The following is a 16,601-nucleotide window of genomic DNA, read 5'->3' on the forward strand; positions in this document are numbered from 1 at the left end:
TCCACTAATATCAAACATCGTGCAACAACTAGAGAATGAAATTAAGATAGAACATAATGCCCTACAATAAGAGAGTACAAACTAAAAATGCAAGTACATCTGAATTAAACGGTAGAACTGGAATACAGCTTAAAAACTACATGAAGGCATCATCGTCATCCTCCGTGGATGCAGAACTCTTGCCCTTCGAGGATGCAGAACTCTTACCCTTGGACGATGCAGAAATCTTGCCCTTCGGGGATGAAATACTCTTGCCCTTAGACGATGCAGAACTCTTGCCCTTAGACGGTGCAGAACTCTTGCCCTTTGACAATGCAGAACCCGGAAGCAGCGGCATGAAGATATCATCTTCGTCCTCGCTCTCCTGAGTCCATAAAAATGGATGCTTTTCTGCAGTCCTTCTAAAAGTTTCGCTCTTCGGCTCCACTACCTTCTTCCACCTTCCATTCAACCTAAGAAGTTCTTTACGTACCTCCTCATAGGTCCTTTCAGGCCACCCAGACCTATGTAATTGGTGAGCCAACTCATTCATTATGGTGTCACTACCGGTGAGTTCGTCCCATGGAACAATCCTATTGTCCATCCTGAAATCGGTAGCTAGCCCAAGAAGAGTCCTGCTCATCTCAGGGTGAAAACTACGATCGAAAGGATAATGGGACATCTCGACTACACTACACTTGAATGCTTATCCACCTCCGTCTGAAGGGGGTTTTATAGGTAGAGAGGAGAAAATGGCGGGAAAGAACGACAGCAGTATGGCGGGAAAGGGTTGGCGGGAACATATGGCAGGAAGGGGTTGGCGGGAAACGGGTGGCACGAAGATATGGCGGGAAGGGGTTGGCGGGAAACGGGTGGCGGGAACATATGAAGGGAAAGCGTTGGCGGGAAAATATTGAGGGGAAAGGGTTGCCTGAAAATATATTTTTCAATGTCTAAGATGGGCAATGGTTGCACAGTATTCATCAGCCAAAATTTAAAAAAAAATCATTTTGGCCTAACATAAGCCGAAGAGTGGAGCGGGATAGTATGGCAGGAGATATAGGCGGGAAAAATTGTTCCCGACTGGTGCATTTTTATTTCAGCATACATAGATGTTCAAATCGAAAAGTATGATACTGACATATGTAGATACAATGGGTCGCGCACATGGATAGATGTATCAACCTACTTTACGACGACCACCTGGCCTTCCCTTATGACCGGAAGGCGACAAACGATTAGGTGGCCGAGTTACACGAAGACCGCGGCCGTACTCCAATTCGGCTTCATGTGTCTGCGAGTCCTGCGTAGGTGGTGGAGTCACGAATCCTTGTTGCGAACCTGAAGCGTAATTGTAGGTGTATAGTTGTGACTCTGCGGGGATAAAAGATGGGCCAGTAACGTCCCCTCCGAAGAACTCTGTAACTAATGATATAACCGGGTCGCCATGATCATGTGATGCTCCCAGGACGCCTGTGTTGACGCCACGTTGGGTGTTCTCATCGCCTCAATTAACATCAGGTATGTCCTGCACATAGAAACATTGTAAACAAACTGTTAGAGGATAATATATGATAACATTGTAAACGCATTAAAATGTAAACATGACTACCGGATCAGATCCCTCGCCTGCACTGTCTGGCCATGGTACGTGGTGCTGGTTTAAATCTGGTACACGAGTCTCCTCGGGCATGGAGATCCCTCGCGTGGAGAGATACGACTGAGATCCCTCACCTTGGGTGTATGCATCATATCCTGTGTACGCATATGGGTTAGGGGAAAGAGTCTGCTCGGGCATCGAATCCAAGCCCGTGCCATGGTCCTGAGATGTCTGCCCCTGACGAAGCTGCACCGAAGAAGAGCGATGCAGTGGCAAAGATGAGTCATGTCATGGAAATATCATTCTAGTACTCGGACCCTCCCCCCACTACCCATGGCTCGTACGCACCTCGCTCGGTCTGGACGACGGCGCCGCACTTGGTCTGGCTGACCTCGCTACCGGCATGTTGTACGCTCCAGTGACAACGTCATCACCTCTACCGCATCTGAACTTTGTTGCCATGTATTGTTGAAAACGTTTCTGGAATGACAGGCAAGCTGGGCCCTGGGCCGGCATGCTATCCGTAGACATATGCCCTACTTCGTTGCAACTTTCAAGCTGAACAATATTTGGATGTTATTTAGTTCAAATGATTATGAAATGATGGACCTAAAAAAGTTACAAGTGATTACCGTGTTGTCATGATAGTAAGCTGCATGCAGCTCAATATGTCTTCGCGCCTGCTCCTCCTGTGTGAGATGTGTTGGTATAGTAGCTGGCTGACTGGCCAGGCTAGCACGTGTGTTCATGCAGTACCACTGCTTGTACGCTTGATCTGTACTTCCATCGTACGGTCTACAAAATTAAATAATTACATAAACCGTTGTGATGAAAGCAAAGCATCTTCACGCATCGTATGATCATCGTAATAAAATAATGTAAATAAAATATACCTAAGTTGATGCACTATATCTGCTAGCCCTTCATTTTCCCACTTGTGTATCCATTCAATGTTCTGCTCCCTCCAATTGTATAAACTCCAACCCCTGCCCATATTGGTTAGCCTGCAAATTATGTAACAAAGTGTGAGTTTAGTAAATTAAAATAAACACTAACTATTTAGGAAGGTCACATCTTACTTATGGGTTTCCTCATCGATACGTCTTGGAAAAGGTGGTGGAATTTCTTGATAGAGACCGAACTGTCTCATTACACGCTCTGGGTTGTAAGGCTCAACACACCACAGGAACAATAAGTTGCAGCGAGTCAGCCAGAATGCACTATCGCTCAACATGCTTCGTGTGAAGGGTCAAGCATCAAAGACCATTTGTAGCTGGTCCTGAGTCCACGGGTTCCATGTGACTTCTGCCTCATCAAGTATCTCAAACTGCTGGTGGTACATAGGGTAACAATTTTTTGCAATATCTGGAGACCAATGTTTCCGTGCCTTTGTCCACCTGGTGGCCATAGTTGCGCTGCCACCCTCGCTAAAGTCATATGGGTGTACAGGTTGTACTATACGAGGTCGTCCTACAAGGAGGTATTCCCAAGACCACAACTGTAGAAACTCGTAGGCGACACAAAGTAATGGAGCTTTTTGTGCGAAAGAGGTTTTTTGTGTGGCATCACACAAGCCTCTGTATGTATGAGATAGCATGGCAGAACCGAAGCTGTATTTTGGCTGCTCGGGTAAAGGTTCATCTACCATATTCTCTGCAATGTAGATGAGACCAGGGACAACAACATCCCCATGTGAATTTGGAAACAGAGTCCCGAGGAGCCACAACAAATACGCAAACAGATGTCTTTTTCTCGTCTCCTCATCGGTGAAGCTAGATAAAATACGAAAGTTATCACGAAGTCAGACGAGTGGGATGCCCCGAGGGCCACAAGAACGTTGTGATTCTGGCATTTCCATCCCAAGATGGGCTGCTATATCTAATGCCCAAGATGGAGACACTCGTGGAGAGACTAACGGCTCACGTCTAATTGGTAGAGCAGTGATCATAGAAACATATTTCAGTGTAGGTGCAAGATCCCCAAAACGAAAGTGAAAGGTGTGGGTTTCAGGTCTCCACCGGTCAACGAGGGATGTCAAAAGGGATGGGTCCGAACGTACTTGGTCGTGGCATGATGTGAGCCTAGCAAAACCTTGTAATCCATAAGCGTCAAGGTGAGCAAGGAAAGCATTGTGTATTGGCCATGTTTTCTTTATGGTTCGAAGTCTGAAAGGCCGATAATCATGCTTAATATTTGGGTTCAAAAATAGGTGGCAACGGTGGTCGGCGTCATGTGGCCCCTGCAAAAGCACTGACACTTCACCCATAACCTGCACACAAACATACAAATATAAATTACAAGGAAGACACAAATACAAATACAAATCAAAATTAACTTAAAAATACAAAGAGATACGATTTACATTAATTATCTGAAGTTAACATCACGAGTATAATAATACAAAGAGATTCAATTTAAATTTAATATAAGTACACATAACGAGTACACATATAAATAGACATAGCGAGTACATATATATCAACATCATGCGTTGTTGTTGGCTCGATACGGGCATTCCCTGTGTGAATGTCCAGGACACCTGCAAACGCGACATCGCCTTGGTTCTCCCATCTGGTATGGTCCATGTCATTGCGATGACGCCTAGACTGACGTCGTCCCTTTGCGGTTCTCATCAAGTCGGCGTTCGGAACCCATTTCGGCCCATCTGGCCACAACATTTTGTAGTTCATATCTATGCCCCAAGCCCAGAACTCATCGTTCCAAGTGTTGTACAGATTGTACATGTTGAAGTACGGTGATATGTATGGCTCGACGCTGATTTTTTGATCAGCAGCCGCCCGGAGCACATGACTGCAAGGGTAGCCCTCAAGCTTGGGCTTGTTACAAGTGCACTCACGGGAGGTTGAGCCAAGGGTAACAGCTTGCTTTTTTGATCCTCTATGGTGACCCTTAACGTACTTGGCTCGCACATTGACCTCCCACTTATTCCTAAGTGCGTCCACTTTCCTGCAGCCATGACTTTGGGACTTCTTTGCTTTCTCGTCCAGATGTCTTTGCATCTTCTCGGACCATGGCTTGTTCAATTCAACTTGTGCTTTGGCGATGGTGACCATGTCTGCAAAGTATGACAGGGTCCGGTTCCAAGTTTCTTCAATTAGGGCTGTGATAGGCAGTGCTCGCACCCCTTTCAGAACACCATTTTACACCTCTGACATGTTGCTGGTCATTATTCCATACCGAGCCCCGGTGTCGTGAGCCTGCGCCCACTTGTCCAAATGAGGGAAATTCTCGACGATCCACTGGCTCAAATTTATGGGCGTCCTATGACCCCTCCGTTCTTCTCTCTGCGGCAAGGCCGCGCGGTCAATCTCACCATTGATACCTGCCCAGATCGCATTCATTTTGGCTTCAGTTTTTTGCATGCACATCCTCTTGAATAACTTGAACCAATCCTTGTTTTTGAATTTGGAGTAAAAGTTTGCTGCCAAATGCCTCATGCACCACCTTCCCTCTAGATCGGGCCAGCCCCACTCTTCTTCCGACGCCTTAATTATTTCAAGAGCGCTTAATAATCCAGTGTTGCGATCAGAGATGATGCAAACACCTTTACGCTCTTTCACGACACCCATCTTCATGCAGCTCAGGAACCACAACCAGCTGTCTTTGTTCTCGCTCTCGACCAATGCATATGCAATGGGAAGAAGCTGATTATTTGCATCCGCTGCAATCGCCACCAATAGTGTGCCCTTGTACTTTCCAGTGAGAAAGGTACCATCAACTGATAATACCGGGCGACAGTGCCTGAAGGCTTGTATAGTCTGGGCGAATGCCCAGAATAAGCGGTCCAGGATTAGCTCACCCGGGTTCATTGGGTTTAGACGTTCTCTCCGCCAAACTTGAGTACCCCTATTAGCACTTGCTATTTGATGAAGCATTCTAGGGGCATAAGAATAGGCCTCCTCATAGGTACCATACAAGTTCTTGAATATATTTTCCTTCGCACGCCTAGCCTTGCTGTAGCTAACAGGGAAGCCAAATAGATCCTCTGCATCTTTTTGCAGAGCCCTAACACTAATGTTGAGACTTCCCTACACAATCGTTTCCATCGTCTGTGCCACATATTTTGCTGTCACATTGCAGTGATTTGAAAGAGTCCTGGTTTGCTCACAGGTACGCTCCACTATTTTTGTGATATGCCATGACTGACATACCCCAGGCTTCAGTCTAGCGAGAACTCTTCCGCGGAAACCTTTCGCGGTGTGGATGCATATGACCTTCAACTCTTTTTTATCAGACTGCTTCACTCTATGTTGGCGGTGGATGCCGATTGCATAGCTACCCATTGCCTGGTAAGCACACTTCTTGTCTGGGAAAACTTGCCCAACCTCCAGGCTCCCCGCTCCTAGGCCAGAAGCAGAGTGAAATTCGTTGGTGATGCTCATATCTTGTAAAAACCCAGGTTGCAGTGCCGCCGCGACCGCCCTCTGAGGAGGAACATCCTCTTCTTCGCTTGACTCCGAAGACGCAGAAGAATGACCATCATCATCTAGCGCCTCCGGCAATCCCTCCACGTGTTCGCTCATGTCAACGGCCGCAGACCAATATCCTGTGTCATACACACACTGGCCGCCCGTCGGTTCCGATGGGCCGGCGCTAGGGGCTGATGTGATGGCCAACTCGACCTCACCACCCCTGCTACTGCATCCGACAACATCAGTGACTGAAATGAACTCCACATAGACCATCGGCTAACCATACATTGAGTTATTGGGATTGCTTGCAAACCTCATGTACGACCCCCATGACCGATCACCTGTGACAGGCCGCAAACCCCAACGGGCAACTGTCCCATCATTTCCTCCGTCAACGACGAAGGCCTCCATTGTCATTTTTCCCCCTGCATCCCTGGGCCAAACACCGCTCGGATGCACCTTCTAACTGCTGCGTAACCCACGTTGACCATGTCTCTCACTACAACTGTAGTCGACTCGCACAAGGACACATCCACCCCGAATGGACCGTTGCGTAAGACGTTCCCATAGTACACTACTAAATTTTCCATAGTACCTAACCAACATACATGTTTACATTTCAAATAATTAGTAACTGAACATTTAGTAACGATGACAACATTTACATATCATATGACTAAAATAATAACCGTATTTTCGTTACAAATATTTGGTTTTTTCTCTAATCATTTGCTTAGACTTTATGGGGTTGTTTGGTTAATGGGTATTTAAAGATCTATTTTTTCTCAAACTCGTCTAAGAGAGTAAAAATTACTATTAGTAAAAACTAATTTTCTTACAATAGGTTATGACAAAACCGATGGTAATTACTCGCTATCCAAACAACCACTAAACATAATAGTACGATAATAATATTTTAATACCATATGAGTGAAACATTTAATTTCTTCCGGCTTTATATAATTTTTTCATATCATACGATAGCAATCATTTATTTACAAATAATAATATTTGCAACGGCATGCACATTATTCACAACAGTACGTCAATATAAAAAATATTAACAAAATTACGGTGTCATTTTATACCTTACCTCCAATATGGATGTGCTTGCGAATGCAATTAAGAGTCCAAATAGTTCGAATAAATTTCCGTCACCAGTACTATATGAACGGAGTCAACCTATTATCACATAAACATCAATATTACACACGGATTTTTCTTTCTGCTATCAAAAGTATGAAAATAGCACTTGCATGTATGTGGTCATCACCTCAAAAGGGACAGCGAAGATGCAAACACAATTTCTTCAATCACGTCATCTCCTCCTTGTTTGCTACTAAGATGAATTATTTTACCTAATTACATACATCATTAAGTACATTAGCACGTAATCTTAACATACAAAATTTATATTATTGCGACATAAAAAAGAAGACCTACGATTTCCTAACTATAGACTTATTAATACACATACCACATGAAATAACATACCACATGCAATGAACAATTACAGTACATTTTTTTCTTAATTACCGTAATTAGATTTCCGCATGTCAATACTAATGGACGCACCCAACATTGATACAACATCTTCAACCTACTCTTCTAAGAAAATAGTATAAATGCTACATCTGCCGTCCGAAATTATTTCTAACCTCTAAGCACTAACATCACATAGCTAATGAAGAGCTAAAAGATGAACTAATTACCACCCTGCATGTACAAAAAAATCAATGTATTGCGAAGCTCATACCTTGATCTTCAACTTCGTAGATCACTTCACTACACAAATCCTACTCCTAAAGCTCTAAATGACTCGAAAAAGTGAAGAAATAATACCTAACACAACAGAGAACACATAGTTATGAACTAAACAAAAAGAGTACAAACTTCATGCATGCGAACGAAACCAACAAAAATGGATAGATCTTACCTTCGTCTATCTTTTCTTCAACTTCAGCATATTCAAAATCCAACTCTAAATCGCCCTAAATCACGAGTGAATGTGCCTACTGAGTTTTGCTTTCTCCCTGTTCTTACACGCAGAGAGTAGAAGAGGAGGCCGGAGACAGTGTGCTTGCGCACGGAGCATAAGCATACTATATAAAAGAAAGAGGATCCCTGTAGTGTCGGCACAACAGGTTCCCACAGCCTCGGATTCCTTCAGCATGTGAGTGATTCCCGCAGTGCCGTCATATCCGCTGGGCAAAAGAAGTAAAAGCTGGAGTGATTCCCGGGCAGCAGCATCGCCAAAGCAACCAGTGTGGGAATGAGGGATGTCATATCCGCTGAGTGTCGGCACAAAGGGTTAAAGTTCACAGATTCCTGCGCGTGGGAATGAGGGCTGTCTGCGGGGAATCAGCGCCGTATGCGTTGGGGGGACGCGCGTGCAGCAGGGTGGCCGCCAGCGCTGGTGGCGGCTGGGCCCACGCCTCGGCCCACGAGCTGCAGCAGCTGTCGGCTAGGGTGCGGCAATAGCTGACGCTGCCGCCTACTACGATGGCGGCCGGGCCCACATGCCCTACCCCGTTCCGTTCCTGCTACACACACTGTGCAGAAAACGTTATCCCATCGCCGGCCGCCTCCTGCCGTGGTGGCAGGGCCCGCCGCCTCCTGCCGTGACGGCAGGTGCCACGTGTCGCCTGCCGCACCTGCCACCACCGCTGAGGGGGTCTTTTTTGTCAAATTGATCCACAGGTAGTCTCTTTTGTCAATTCATCTGGTCAGGTGGTCCTTTTGGACAAAAAATCGCGTGGGCGAGGCGGGCGGACTCAGGAACAAGACAGGTGGCTGGAAGGCGAGCACCTCGTCATGCCCGGATCCCAGGTATGCGCCGTCCCCCTTTCCGCCTCCGCTATATCCGGTCGTTTCCTCCGAAAAAAGGAAGATTCATACTATTGCTTACCGAAACCAGATCCCGTCATTATCTTCCCATTCAAGATCTGATAGATAATATGTCTGTGCAATGATTTCTCTACTTTAGATTTTTTAGCAAGGGCAGGGGAGGAAAAGGAATGGTCTGAGGGGTGATGGTGTAGGGCGCTGGATCTAGAAGCTGGTGCGGCGTTTATTTGGCCTAACTTATTTCATAAACTTACACATTAACCTCTCCTTTCCCCTGGCAATAGGCGTATTACTGCCGAATGCCGCAGTTCGGCAACAAATCCCATACTCATTTCATCCATTGTGCGTGACGGGTCGTGTTTCGGTGTAATACACTTATATATTACTATAGTTTGGGCGTATTATTATTTGTTTACGCCACTCATATACCTTCCTACGAAAAAGTATGGCTCATCGTGGTCTTGGAAAATCCCATGTCTCTGCATAAAAAGAGGTTGCTTCAGATGATATATGCATTTACATTTGAACATAGGTTTCAGTCTGCTCTGCATTTAGTTGACAAATGGATTATCGAGCATGCGTGGATTAATGCTGCGACTGGGAAATTCTAGACAACCGAACCTTGTTTTTTTTCTGTTTCTAACCATATAATTATTGCGATACTCGTTATTCTGGAGCATGCATGCATACATAAAACTGGTGTGAGCTATTTCACGCTCTAGCACAGATATACGTTTATGAAAACCCCCATTGGCGTAGTATATTGTTTTGTTATTATTCACGTCAAAGATTCTGCACATGGATCTGACAACTATTTGGTGAATTGTTGCTTATTTCTTGATTCTTGACATGTAGGCCATGGAGTGCCCAAACTGCAAAAACCCGCGTGCCGTATGTGGAGATCTCAAAGGACCGCCTTGCCACCTTTCAGTTCCGATGACAACCTTCTATTGGGTTGAGGCTGTAAGATGGCACTTGCATGATGTTGCTTAATGAATTCTGACCTCCCAAATGTTCCATGATAAGATTGATATTCTGAAATGCTTGTGCCACATCTTTTGCAGTTCGTCCCATGCTGCAACAGGCGGGTGCTCGGGGCATGTATCAAGCATTTGCAGTCCATTGCCACCCGAGAGAACAAGCCCATGTGTAAGACAATCTTTGTAACCAGATAACTACTGGAGTATGAAGTTTTGGTTGATCATGGAGTTAGGAGGACCAGGATTCATGGGGATGGCTGGCATAGGTTTCTTGATGAGTATGTAGTGCGGCCTGGTGACATGGTATATATCTGCCTTCCCTGTGGCAATGGAAGGTTTTTGTGGATGTCAAGAGGGATGGCGTAAGGCAGACGCCACATCCCTATCTAGGTAAGGCTACTGCATTTAATACGGAAATGTGAGTTGTGTATCTTTTTATGAACAGTTTACTTTCGCTGAATAATGTGTGTTGGCTTATAAGTTTGATGTTTTGGCCAGCTTTGGATGGCCTATCCCTCATGAAGCGTGAGCTCGTCAACCATTGTGTGTACACCAGGGGTATACATCAGTTTGAATATTCAGAGATGAAGAAGATGATTAGATGTGCATTCGGGGCTTTGGAAGACGAATGTTGCATCTTTGTGCACAAGATGAATGGCATCGACTTTAATAACGGCTACATGGTTAGTGACCCAATCCTGTTATACTGACATTTACATTTGTTGTTTTGTAATTCACGGTCTACGTATGTATGGCTGCTCACAACGTGTTGTTGTTGTTGTTGTTGTTGTTGTTGTTGTTGTTTGCATTTGAAAGAGGATCCCGAGGAAAGCTGATGATCTCATTGAGAGCAATGCGGGCGTCTTGGATGATTCAGGGATCATTCTTCCGCTTGATGATGCAGGAGCCCATGTAACTGCATCGTTCAAGAAATCAAAGGAAGTTAGGCTCGTCATACAAGGAAGTTTTCAAAAATATGTCGTACAACTTGAAATGAAGCAGGAAGACGATCTTGTGGTCATCACGTTTGTTTCACAAATGCGTTGGGACCGCGTCCATGACTGTCGGGGTGTGCATCCTATCTTAAAACACCTATGTCGTGTTTAGTGTACGGTTGGGCCACAGACTATGAATCCCTTTGTGCTGACTTGGGTAATCGTGCCTCTTTTGTGAGCCTCGTGAATATGGAACTTGTAGCTCCTTATGTGCGGTATGTGACTATGTGACGTATGCACCTATGCATCTCTGTTGACTGCATATCAGCTTGGTTGGTGTGTTTTTACTAATGGCGTTTTGCTCCGCATTGCTTTACTACAAGTCCCATGATTCATCTGGTTTTGACGGATACTGTTTGCACAATAAGATGAATGTAAATCATAGACTAAGCTTCAATCTTGTCAATCCGTCTCACGTACTCACGAAAAACATGTGATTGGTACAACACTGGTAGATACCACCACCAACCTCCCTTTGTTCTTGATTGTCGTATTCAGCATCATGTGCCTGGCACATGCACCTGCATATCATGTGCTTGATACGTTCCGGTATGCATATGATACGCTTCTTGTACCTTGTACATGGCCCGGTGACATCTTGTGCTTTGTACACGACACGTAACTCCAGTTCACTCCACAGGCACTCGATTGCAAAGGCACGCCCAATATGTGCCAGGTACAAGGTGCAAATTGAGACTGCTGCAAATGTGCCATGCACGTCATTCAGTTTAGGTGTTGCCAAATCTCACGGGAGGCGGCGTGTGGTCCAGCCGACATTTCCCATGTGCCAGGTACATGTTTTAGCATGATGCTTTTCGTGTTTTCGTTAGAGCAACTCCAATGGGACGACCCAAACGGATAACGATTTTATCCGCTTTCTGTTCGTTTGGGTCGGCCGCCTGTCCGGCGTCCGCTCTATTTTAAATATGAGTTGGTAGCGTGTCCAACGTGCCGATCCATATGTACCGGCGTGGCGGGTTGGCCGCCCTATTTCAATAAATAGCTCATTTTTGCATTGAATTTGCATTTAAACATATAGTTAAATAACATAGTTTGAACAGAATAAAATAGCATAGTTTTACAAACCGAATAAAAATAAAAATGTCTCACATAGTTTTGCAAGCCGAATAAAATAAGATATATACATTGGTTGCCAACATGAGCCCACGTAGCCAAATAAAAATAAAAATGTCTCACATAGTTTTGCAAGCCGAATAAAAGAGGATATATTTATTGGTTGTCAACATGAGCCCACATATGCTCAACCAAATCATTTTGCAGTTGCACACGAGTTTTCCAATCACGCATGTCATGATGAAATTGGATGAACTGTTCAAACGTTGCCGCTCCTCCATGCTCAGGCACAACATTCTCACCCTAAAACTGAAACCCTTGATTGTACAGATGTTTCGGGCGCTTGTCTTCTACGATCATATTATGCATGATCACACAAGCAGTCATCACCTCCCACATTTTCTGCGTGCTCCAGGTATTAGCAGTATAATGAACGATGCCCCATCGAGATTGCAAAACACCAAAGGCATGCTCGACATCCTTCATAGTACTCTCTTGCTCTTGGGCAAATCTTTTCCTCTTCTCTCCGACAGGTTTTGCGATTGTCTTGACAATAGTGGTCCACTGAGGATAGATACTGTCACCCAGGTAGTATCCTTTGTCATAGTTGTGACCATTGATAGTAAAGTTCACCGATGGACTGTTGCCTTCGGCAAGCCTAGCAAACACCAGCGAGCGCTGAAGCACGTTGATATCATTGTGTGATCAGCCATGCCAAAGAAAGAGTGCCAGATCCAGAGATCTTGAGACGCCGTGGCCTCTAGTATGACAGTGCTAGCCCTGACATGGCCCTTATACTGCCCTTGCCAAACAGAAGGGTAGTTCTTCCACTCCCAGTGCATGCAGCCTATGCTGCCAAGCATCCCTGGAAAGTCCCTGCTGGCATTCATCGCCAACAAACGGGTTGTATCTTTAGGAGTCGGCTCTCTCAAATACTCATGGTCAAACACAGCAATAACAACCTTGCATAACTTATACACGGACTCTAGGCATGTAGACTCGCTCATACGAACGTACTCGTCAATGAGATCATCAGTCACTCTGTATGCAAGTATTCGGATGGCGGCAGTGCATTTCTGATAAGAGGAGAAACCAATCTTGACAACAACATCCTCTTTGCACTCGAAATAGTCATCATAGCCGACCACCCCCTCTCTAATATGGTTGAAAAGATGTCTACTCATACGGAAACGGCGGCGGAATTTTTGATGTTTGAACAACGGATTTGTTGTATCAAAGTAGGCCTTCCAAAGAAGGAAGTGACCGCTCTCTCGGTTGCGATTCAACGCCGGAAGGTGGCCCGGAATGGAGCCACGGAACAACGGCCGCTGGCTGTTGAGGTGGTGATGGACCAACACGGCAACCAATATCTCCTCGTCGTCAACGGACGACGAATCGTCGGAGTAGCAAAGGAAATTGTGAAAAAAGAACTCATCGACGGAGTCCATTCTGTACTTTGGAAAACTATCGAACAGCTTGCGGGCGTCGACGAAGGAGACAGCCGGCGAAGGGAGTCGCGGCGCGCACAGACCAGCTAGTTGCCCTGCCAACGTCCGACGAGTAGGCCGGCGTCCGACGAGCGTGCTGGTGAGGATCTGGCCGGGGCGGCGAGGCGGCTTCTTTTGGTCGCGGTCGCGGCTGTGTGGTGGTGGGGTGAGCGGGGTTGGGAAGCAGCCGGCTCCCTGGCGGCAAGACGGTGGTGGCGGGCGACGTGGGAGTTGGCGGCGTTGCTGGGCAGATGTTGCGGCGCCGGTAGCTGGCGGAGTCGCCGGAAAAAAATGAGCGACGGCGTCGGCGACGAAGGAGGCGGGCAAGGGTTGCTACTGGATGTGAGGGGAGGCCAATGTGCCACCGACCAGCGGGCCCGGGGGAGGATAAGGCGAGCGCGCGCACGTTCGTCTCGTGTCTACATCGACGCAAATCCGGCTGAAAAATGAGCCGGGAATGGGCCGCCTGCGGACGGAAAGCAGACGCGCGTCCGTTTGGGTCGGCGCGTTGGGCCGATTTTTGTGTCCGAGCCGACCCAAACAGACGCCAACGGACGAAATGAGTTACCCCGTTGGAGTTGCTCTTATGACTGATTTATTGAAACATAAGTTCGTCCAACCAACTCCAACTAATATTTAAAACAATGAAAATCATGCAACCAGTCGTTCGTAACTTGACATCCATACCAAACAACTTATATTTTTGTCCATGGTTTGAAATCATAATATATAGCTCCACATAGCCAATCTAGATCATTAACATACAAACACTTCGGCCCCAACAGAAACAGTCTCAGGCAAAAAATGCCCCCAAGAGACTTCATATTGTTACACCCTGACGTTCACTCGAAACTGCATGCTCTTTCATTCATCGATAGACTCGATGAACTGATGCGGCCTCCTTGCATTGTTCCCATTGAGATGCAATATGTCGTAAAGGTAACATGCTGCCAGATAACTGTCATCGTCCTGGATATGATTGCGGAGTCATGATCAAACAACTCACAGATGGTAGGAAAAGGAAATGATCAAGAAATTAGAACAGCTAACATTCCATTATATCTAATCCATTGTATCTAATCGGTCTTAACGTTTACTAAATCAACATACTCACCACATGAATATTATGACTCGCTTGGTCGCCACTGAAATTCCTGCAGAAGTTATGGCATAGAAACCATACAGGTGCCCGCAGGCATGATAGGTAGATATGATGATTTTCTGGATCCATAGAACATTAACCTTGTATAACATACGCATGTATAACAATAATAATTAAATGCTATATTCATGTAAATGGAACCTTGAGATTTTTTTTATTACCTTGCGGACAATTGGCGCTTAGGATGAATAAACATCATGTTATGTTCGACACCGTGGTTTTCCTGCGAATATCTTGTTTCATCTTCCCGGCGGCAGCACACAATACTTCAACGATATATCTTCCCCAATTGAACTTATCCAAGCTATCCGGGTCAACCAGTGCGGACCAATAGTCGGTGTAGAAGTAGTCGTTCTTGACTGTCGGTGCAAATACATGTGTCATCATGAAGACGATGTACGTAGTTTTGAATGCAGCCACCTCTGCTTGTGACATCTTCCCCTTATAGTCACGTGACAGTGTGGACTGTATGCTCTTCAGACTTCTTATCTCCTTATTCTCTATCCCCAATCGAGCTCGCAAGTATGCAAAAACAGTCTCGCTCCTAACAAGGGTTTTGTCCATCACATCTGTTCCAACTGCTGGCATTCTGAATACCTTCTCAACGTCGCTCTCGTTGAACTTAAAAATCTTATTCGGTCCCATGATAATGGCTTGTATGACTTCATCCACCATCCCTAAAAGCCAAACCATGTGCTAGACGCTTAACTTGCTGATCAGTTGCATGGATAGAGTGCCACCCCAACCCATCGAGGTAATGATGTCTCGTTTCTGCTGGTCAAACCATGATATAACAAAGTAACACTGAAAGGAGGACCGTTATATCCATCCCCCCTGTCTGATTCGTCCTCTTCAACGATCGTGGGTAGCTTGTTGAGCTTGCTGTAGTTCTGCACAATAATATCATTGATTTAATGTACAATTCTACAAGACGGATAAACAAAAATCGTTGGTTTCTATACTACGGCTATGTCCCGACGTACACCTCAGCGCATCCCATACACCATTCATTGATGAGATCAACGGCTAAGATCTATTTTATACTCTTACCTCTCATGTGAAAAGAGGGGGTAAGAGGGACCATGTTAAAACTGCTCAACTATATACCTTCATTCATGTACGATGGCAAACGTATCAGCTAATCTGTTCTAACCAAGCCGCCTGACCAGGTATCGACATGACAACTATACATATTGTGTAATTCGTTTGCATCCTCGGACCCCTTCCCAGAAATACAGATCGACAATCAAGATTAATTCTACATGCCATCTTACCAGCATGATGACTGCTTAGATGTGAACACCTGACAATAATTGCTGCCCCAACCCCGTTCCCAATCTGGCCTGCAGAACAATGTGATCCATGAATAATCACCTTCCTGATATGCACCCAATGCCAAAAAAGATCCCGACAGTCAAACAACCTATGCGCATATCTGAAATCACGCATTTACCTGAGATGGATCCATACTCCAGGAGGCGGCGAGATGACAGGGGCGGCGGTGCCCGCTGCGACCCGCGCTGGATTCCCCCGGCGGCCCGGCGGAGGATTTCCCCGGTGGCCCGCCCGTCCTGGCGCCTCCTCTTGTACCAGAGTCTCCTGCCTCCCGCTCAGATTTGGATTTCTACCATGCTCTGCCACTGATGAATCCCCCTCCCCCGCCGCCTAGCCTGCTCAATAATGGTACAAGGGGGAACACGTATGGACCAGAGTCACGGGCCTGCTTCTGGAGTGTCTCCAACCTGTTTGTCACTGAACAGTAGCCTAAGCTGAGATGTAGGAGATGTAGGCAGATCACGGTCGAGGGGAGTACTAACCCAAGCGATATAACCGTCGTCTGACTGTCTTACGGAAACGTCTGCCGCATATCCCGAGGAATATGGACGTACCAGATAAGCGGGTCGGGGTGCACATGCTCTGTTATATATTTTCGCAAGAATACGTCCAACTTGTATGCACTCAGCGTGTGTGGTAGGACCACGGAGATGTCCCTAACAAGGCTCCCAGTCAAACTGGACCAAACTCGGCCCATTCTTGGAGTCAC

General features: G+C 46.0%; 1 long non-coding RNA gene across 2 annotated transcripts; it reads right to left on the reverse strand.

The window, feature by feature from the left end:
- Positions 1-13,973: 13,973 nt before the first annotated feature.
- LOC125537647 lies at positions 13,974-16,343 on the reverse strand. 2 transcript variants are annotated; one of them, XR_007296017.1, is made up of 5 exons: positions 16,011-16,340; positions 15,832-15,900; positions 14,719-15,447; positions 14,510-14,616; positions 13,974-14,364 (listed from the first exon to the last, which is right to left on the reverse strand). It is a non-coding gene; the product is annotated as an uncharacterized LOC125537647 (long non-coding RNA). The 2 variants fall into 2 exon arrangements; XR_007296016.1 differs by having other exon boundaries at positions 14,510-15,447; positions 16,011-16,343.
- Between the last annotated feature and the right edge of the window lie 258 nt (positions 16,344-16,601).

This window comes from Triticum urartu, chromosome 1, assembly GCF_003073215.2.
Source record: "Triticum urartu cultivar G1812 chromosome 1, Tu2.1, whole genome shotgun sequence".
In the NCBI taxonomy this organism is placed as follows: Eukaryota; Viridiplantae; Streptophyta; class Magnoliopsida; order Poales; family Poaceae; genus Triticum; species Triticum urartu.